Source organism: Dendrobium catenatum, unplaced genomic scaffold (genome assembly GCF_001605985.2).
Source record: "Dendrobium catenatum unplaced genomic scaffold, ASM160598v2 fragScaff_scaffold_1449, whole genome shotgun sequence".
NCBI classification, from domain to species: domain Eukaryota; kingdom Viridiplantae; phylum Streptophyta; class Magnoliopsida; order Asparagales; family Orchidaceae; genus Dendrobium; species Dendrobium catenatum.
In genome coordinates, this window is record NW_021319911.1 from 1578788 (window position 1) to 1587183 (window position 8396).

General features: G+C 36.5%; 1 pseudogene; it reads right to left on the reverse strand.

The window, feature by feature from the left end:
* Positions 1-1400: 1400 nt before the first annotated feature.
* On the reverse strand, positions 1401-3977 carry LOC110115675 (annotated as a pseudogene).
* Between the last annotated feature and the right edge of the window lie 4419 nt (positions 3978-8396).

The following is an 8396-nucleotide window of genomic DNA, read 5'->3' on the forward strand; positions in this document are numbered from 1 at the left end:
TAATCAATAAAATCAGATAACCAAACCCCAAATACACAACAAACATTCCATAGATAAAGTTTTTATGATTAACTATCTTGAGCTGTAAGGCTACGTGTACTAAAGAGGATTGTTTCCTCGAGCCCATTATGACAACATCACGAATGGATTCAATGGAGTGCAAAATTTTAAAATAAATTGATTAGTAATTACCTAACCAAATTTAAATCTTAAATTCAACTACATTAATATGGTTTTTAGGATGGGCTATCATGAGCTGCGTGTCATAAGGAGGCTTGGTTCCTCAAACCAACTGTGACAACGCCATGAACTGGTTAATGGAAAACAAAATGAACTAACTTAATGATTCAAATCAACGACCAACCAATCAACTTAAAAATTATTAACCACCCTTTAATTTTAACAAATTAAATTAATTAAATAATATTGGTTACTACTAGATAACTCGTGCCTCGATGCTATTAGCTTAGCCCCAAAGAATGTGAATTAAACTTCACGATCCTGATGTAAACAAATGTAGTAATCACTTAATATTTAAAACATATATTAAAATAAACATTAAAATATTAACACTTAAATTTAAATTAAAAAACCCCTTTGACCAACAATAAATATTAAAACACTAGACAACTTTAACAGATACCCAATGTAGGACATATCCAAACAATATAGTTTGCTACACACACTTTAGATAATTTGTTAGGACAATCAATCCTAATTTTAAGCTAGGTCGGTGTTATTCTTTTCTACTATTTGTGTGCCAGGTTTTTCATGATTTTCACTCCATGCTGATTGTTATAATTGATTGATGTAATGTTTATTAATTGGTTAATTTCATTATGCTCTCTGTGAATAGATGTGATGGATGTTAGATTACCCCTATGTTTAAAAGAATTTGAATGCTCACAGAGTTTTCTACATGTAATCATGCTCATGTAGAACTATAAATCAATGTGGTAAATTAAAATTTAACTAACGAATTTTATGCATGTGCTAAAAATATTAAATTTCCCTTTAAATTAAAAGAGTATAACTAAGTGTGTTTGCGCTTACATGTGAGCAAATTAAATTATATAACTGTTTGGAAATATTTTTTATTATAATTGGTTATGATAACCATGCATGTTGTATAGTCTTTTTTTTTTCTACATGTATTTTACTTCAAAAGTGTTATGAAAGTTGAATTTTAAGATGTAATATTAAATATTCGCGATGGTAGAATGAGTAAATTTTTTATCCTAATAATGCACATATTCAACACACAAATAAATAGTTGAAGAGATAGGAAAAATACTAGAAGTTTTTTATGTGAAAAATCAAAAAAAAAAAAAAAAAAAAAAAAAAAAAAACCTCTTGGAAAGGAGTTCTTTCCATTTGGATGCTTGGACCGACAAATCATAAGAATAAAATAAGAGATTCAAGTTCTTTGCTCAAAAACTCATGAGAGAACGAAGTAAATAATGATGAATAAACACCATGGATTCGAGCAACCCAATCTACGAGCAAAAATAATGAAAAAGTGGAAAAAAGAGTAAGCCCTACATGTTAGGTAGTTACGGTAGTAGTACGCAGCAGGGTTTGGCTTGCCATACTGGATGCCTGGGTTGACGTAGTAGTGAGCATTGTTGAGCTTAGCCAGGCTCGCCTGGCCCGGTATTCCACCCTGAGTATACTGGCGCCACAACTGCTGCTCCTGCATCAGCAGCTGCTGCTTCTTCGCCATGTCACACATCTGCACATACGATGGAGGAGGAATGCTCAGGGAAGCAGCGAAGGGATCTCCTCAAATATTCTGAACTGAAGCCGTCTTATCATGGCCTGGCAAGGCCACGCTGCTCACGCTCCCAGAGGTTGTGTGATCACTTTCATGCCTCCTCACCGCCCCATGGTCATACAAGCCATTGAGCAGCAGATGATCAAAGCCACCTCCTAGTGTAGTATTATTCTTCGCAAGGTTGCTGGCTGTTTCAGCCAAAGCAAGTTCCCAATCAGCTTTTCCCTCCTTAGCTGCTGGTGTCTGCCAGGCTGAGGTCAGTTCACCTTCCCCCGAAGTTTAAATGGAGAAAAGGGCTAAAGCAAGTTTATTTCCTTGAGCATCGGCAGTGTCATCTTCCTCCCTGAGATCAACCAAGTCGCCTTGTGGCTGAGACTGGATCTGAGACTTGGGCTCCGGATTGGGCTCCTCAGGCTCCTGTTGCTCTTCCTCCTGTACAGAACTCGGAGAGCTATTTGGCATCGTTGCCCTGTTCCGCATGAATTCCTCTAACGTCTCCAGAAGTTTATCTGTTATGCGCTGCACCTCCGGATACTCAGTGGACCTCGCCAACCCTGCGTCCTTGCACGAACCATAGAATGCATTAAGCTCATCAATCTGCTTGGCTGCGTTCGCGAAAGCATCGAACGACTTCACACAGAAAGCATACTCCATGTCAAAAAAAAGGTCCAAGAGCACCTCCAGTGTCTCACAGACGTCGGCATAGAGGTGGAAACTCTCTCTAACAATTGGGTAGAGCGCAACAGTAATCATCCTGTTGTTTTTTGCCAAGCCAATGGGGCGGCAAGCCAGAAATCGATCAAACAGCTTCTGTAGTTGGTTCATCCGACACAATACTTTCTCCGGCGTCATCTCCCGGAGAGGAGTAGCTGATCTCCTCTCGTCACTCTGAGGTGGGGCGAAGTTCAAATTCGAGTTTCTCCCATGGTTGCCGCCGGCCCGCCGATGTAAGGATTGGGTTCACTGTAAGCCGAGTAGGGGTAAGACGGCTGCGACCTCTTCTGCTCAGGAGGAGAATGGAAGGATCCGCCGCCGCCGCCGCCGCCGTAGCCGGCCTGGTTGTTGTCGCGGACAATGTTCTCTAGGCGCTGGTCGAGGAAGAGAGCGTAGGTGCGGACGAAGGCGGAATGATCCCAGGAGCTGGAGTGGGCCTCGTCCCGAAAATCGGACATATTGAGGAGGCGCGTGCCACGGCGGGTGGCGTAGAGAAGCTCGTGGTGGAAGGAGGGGACGTCTTCGTTGAGGAGGCGGTGGATGAGCATAAGGCTTTTGAGGGCGACGATCCAGTCTCGAGTTTTGCCGAGGCGGCGGGAGACAGTGGAGACGCATGCGCTGGCGTAGCCTCGGGAATAAGAGGAACGGTTCAGAATCTCGCGGATGTGCTTCTCGTCGGCGGGCTCATCGTCATGGCTCGTTGCCTTCAAAACAGCTAGACACCTTGGCAAGTCCAATACTAGTCTGGTCTTTCACCGCGCTGATGGCCCTCCGGATCGTGCTCGATGACATTGTCTTCCCGTCTTCCTTTTTCTATTCTCGTCGCCTGTACAATGAATGATTTCACCTTTTAAAGTTCAGATTAACCATGAACAAAATACGTTCCACAACTGTATAAACTCGAGGAGACGGCAAACATTTATGGGATTTATCAATGACGCAAAACAGAATATTTCACTTCGGAAGACCGCAAGCAGAAGTAATTTAATGCCGAGTAAGAGAAAATAGAAGAACCGGAGCCTCTACGCAGAAGATCCACCGCCGCCGCCGCCAACAAAAACCTCCAATTTACGATGCGGCGACTAATTGCCTACAACGTTGCTAACTGAGCAAAGCGACAGGCGTATCTTCATCGGTGATGATCGGTCCAAAGCCGGCTCGGCGAGATCTAAACGAAGAAGGAAGGATCCCGGGAAAGGAGCGCCAATCTCATTATCTTTATCAGATGGACGGATTCGTCGGGGGATCGGCGGCGGAAAGCTAAATAGAAGGAGTGAGATTTGAAGGAGATTACCTGATTTCTCACTATAATTTATATGAGAGATCTGGCTTCTTTCATCCCTCCTCTCCTCGGCGACATTTTCTCAGGCGGCTGCGAGCAATCCGACGGCGGTTCCTAGTCCGAGAAACTGATCACGTCTTCCCTCCCATGCTAGGACTCTTGCATGTATATCATATATTAGACTGTGCTTCGACATTCAATTAAGAAAATTTACATCTATAATAGAGAGAAATTAGCCTCACACAAAAAAATTATTTCCCATGATAATTTACAATTATTCTTACATTATATACCAAATAATTAATATCTAATAAACACACAAGAATTAAAAAAAATTGATTTTAATAATCTAATTCATCATATCATATTAATGTTATTATGTTATTATTAATATACTTAAAAAATTAACGCATGATGATGTCATTTAAATTCTCAATATTGAAAATGATTTCAAGTCATTTTTTTATCTTATATAAAATTAGCTCATATCATCAATTCAAATGACCAAAAATAAACCCCAACGGATTTTCTAAAACCTAGCATAAGCATATCATTTAATATATATGTTTTTTCATTAAAAATATGATATAATAATTATATAAATTAAATAAATATTAGTATATATAATTTAATTTATAGAGCAATTTAATTTATTCATCTACAAAAAAAAATTTCAAAAAATAAAAAAGAGATTTAAATACAAACTACTAATTTGTTTTTGCCAATTGGACATGACATGTATTCCCAACATAAATTAGGTTTCTGAAGTAGTCTATTATTCAATCTTCCGTAGACCAATTGTTTTTGGGAAATAGGATTTCATAAAGAAAACTCTAGGTTGCATTTGCATAAGACACGTATTTGGAGAAATGAGTGGACGGTTATCATTACTTTTGTACCTGTATGATGGAAAACTAAATATTGATGCTAAATTTTCACCAACATATATTGGAGGTTGAAATTATTCTTTACAAGTGCTAACAAATATTAACTTGGAGCAACATAAGTTTAGGCTACTTCAAGCACTCAAGTATGATACATCCAAGTATATAGTAAACTTAGTGTGTTGTCTTCTGATGAGGAATGATTTCATGATATCGCATGTTGAAGATGATGATGTTTGTGAAGTTGTGTTAGCTCATTCTGCCAGAGAATTTCTTATTTTATATATGAAAGTTAAAGAGAAAGGCTTAGAAAAAAGTAAAGAAAAAAAAAATCTAATTTTCTATATTCGTGAATCAATTAACCTGGATGATGGGACGCACTACAGGAAAAACTTATATTACCAGCGGCCAAGATCCGCCGAAAATTTATTAGATGTAAAACGAGCATCAGAGAATTTTTTCGGTGGAATTTTTTCTACCGGAGATACTTTCGTCGAATTTAGCGATGGAATTTCAGTGGAATTATACAACAATATTCATCATTTGTGAAGCACTCTTCCCAACAGTTTGTCCGTAAAAAAAATTTGGTGGAAACCTACAACATGAAATACCGGCGGCTGTGACCGCTAGAAACAAATCGACATAATTTTCTGACGGATTATACAATCTTATCGTATCTCCATTTCCATCAGATATTCCACTGAAAATATGTACTTGAAAAAAAAAATAGCACTCCTTCACATGTTTTCTGCAATACAACAAACATGGATAAAATATATACAACATAGAATATTCATATTCAAACATTGAACATAAACATATTCTACATCCATATAATAACAAATTTGATCACCACATTTTATTGAACATTCTCAAAATAATTTAATAATAAATATAAAGTTCATTTGTTGCACAATTAAAAATGGACAATAAAATACACAAATCTTGGTGCATTACAATGATATCATGCATTACCTGATAAATCATCTTTATAGTATATCATGCATCCACTGACTTAATAGTATATTTTTGTATATATCAAAACAAGTTTGGACCCAACTTTTTAATGTGATATAAATATGTAGGAATTATGTTATCTGTAGGGTTGGGTTTCTTAAGCAACTCAACGAATTGTTTAAAACATTCACGGGAGATATTATATTCTATCTTGATGCTTAACACATTCATAATAATAAATAAGTTTGAGTGAATGGTGCACCCCTTTCAAATTGATTGTTGGGCAGCATGCAACAAATCATATCTCCTTATTTGTTGACTCTTTTATATATTGTTCAAATTATGCCCCATATGCTTTATAAACTAAGTCCTCAAGAGGTCGACTATTTTCTTCCTAAACTATATTAGAACTTGTAGACGGGCCACATCGAGAATCAAAATGTGGCTCATACTCACTATGAGAAGTCTAATATAAATATTCTGGCATGAACCATTTGCGATATTTATCAATAATTACATCATCTAGAGTGAGATGCACTCGATTTTCTGTTTAGAATATGAGCATCAAAACTTTTCATTTGAGATGAAGCTAGAAAGTTGACAGGCCATCTTGATGAAAAAATTCATCACATTAATGAAACTATTTGTTAACATCTTTCGTTCTAGCACCAATCGTTCTAATATCCATAATATGAAGAATTTTGAATGTATATAATATGAAGATATTAGAGATTGGAGTAACATCTATTAAAGGTAAATAAATTTAATTCAATCTAATTTGTAAATCATATGGTGTTAATTTTCATTTCAATTTAATTAGATGGTCAAAAAATTAACAACAGCATCAAATCCTTTATCCTTGTACGTGGGGTCAACTAGATATGTCCATTTTTCATATTATATTTTATTAAGAATCAAATTCTCATTTAAATCTAATAAAGAAATATTATTTGTAATATTTTTTAACTATCTTTTTTGGTCTACCTCAACCTTTCCTAACATAAGATTAATATCTTTACTTTCCTAACTAGGTCAATGGGAGGCCATCATTATATGTGACCAAAAAATCTAAGGCGACTCTCTCTCTCTCTCTCTCTAATCTAATCTTCCATAGAAGCTTCCTAACCTTTTTCACGTATATATATGCTCATTTAGTATCTTATCTCTAAGAATAAAGGCACTCATTAGCATTCTCATATATGTAAACACTTAACTTAATCTTAAGCTTCTCTTTTAATGACAAACAATTTACACCATAAAGCATTGCAGGTATCACCACACATTATTAAATTTTCTTCTAGGTTTGAGAGGAATTTTCTATCACACAATAAGTCCAATGCATTCCTCCACTTTCACCATCAAACTTGAATTATGTTAATAGTATCGACATCTATTTCACCATCACCTCCCTCTTTAGTCTTATCAACAATAAGAATATCATCAACAAAATGCATACACCATAGTACAATCTCTTGCAAATGTCTACCAAAAACATCCATGACCAAAGAAAAAAAAAAAAAAAGGGCTGACAGTAGAACAACTTACTATGGTGCCAACGATTGAGGTGATGAACGACCATGATAGAGCAGTGTACATAAAGGCGACAGATGCGACATTCAGTAAGAGGCAAATCACCCGACCAGGAGCGAAGTAGGAATGAAATGAATTGGAATATGATTACGAGCAACACTCTGAAGAAAATAAGGCATTTTCAGTGGTACTGCTATGGATTTTTTGTCGAATATATTTTTGGTTGTATTTTTGCCAGAAATATTTTGTGGTGTTTAAGTAAGCCCATGGGTTTTCCGCTAGAAGTTCCGCCAAAAATTTCTAGCACATTTTTTTGTTGGAAGTTACCACTAGCTTTAGAAAAACCGGTGGTATTTTTAGCGGATTTGCCATCGGGAAATTACCGACGATTTATTCGTTGAAAAACCCGCCGATAAGTTACGGGTGGAATATCCACCTATTACACCACCAGTACTACCGGCGGATATCATTCCACCAGAAAAGTCCTCCAGTATATCAATTTTTTCTTGTAGTGTTAGTGACACTTTAAGGTGGTTCGAGGCAAATGCCTGTGGAAGTTCCATCTATTTAGCAAGTAGCCCATTAAAACACAATCTTTGTAAGAGTTACCTTCTTAAGTGTTGTAACAGTCTTTACATAAAGATATGTCAATCTGATACAATGTTATGCAAAATAAAAGTGGATTTAATGCTTCAAGTCCTTTGATAAAATCATCTTATACGAACTTATTATGTGTTAATGAGCATACAACCACCATACTTGTTGTCAAACGAAGGTTATGAAATAATGAAAAATGGATTAGTGAGCAATCTGGTAAAATTTGTTATGACTTACTCCTTGTTTTAAAGAAGTAAGTATAGATGATCATGATGACATCAATAATATTATTATAAAATATTGTAGTAGGATTATTGACATCGAGCAAGGAATGGTTGCTAACAACGACTTCGCAACCATATGTTCAACCTTTGAGTTGGTCGAAAAATTGACCTTTAACAATAATAGTGGTATCAACTTAACAAATCAAGAATTATTGATTCTAGCTAATTTGATCGAAGGAATATTCTTCATCAAAAAAATTAACTTCCAATTTACTTTATATGGTGTTGACCTCATTTTTGTATGAGGTCACTCTTGATTCCTTCCTGAGTCCTAGATCCTAGGATCTTCCTAGCTCCTAGCCCTTAGGCCCAGTCCATATCTTAAATTCAATCCAAACCCAGAATCCTTAGGCTAAAGACTTAGGTCCTAAAGC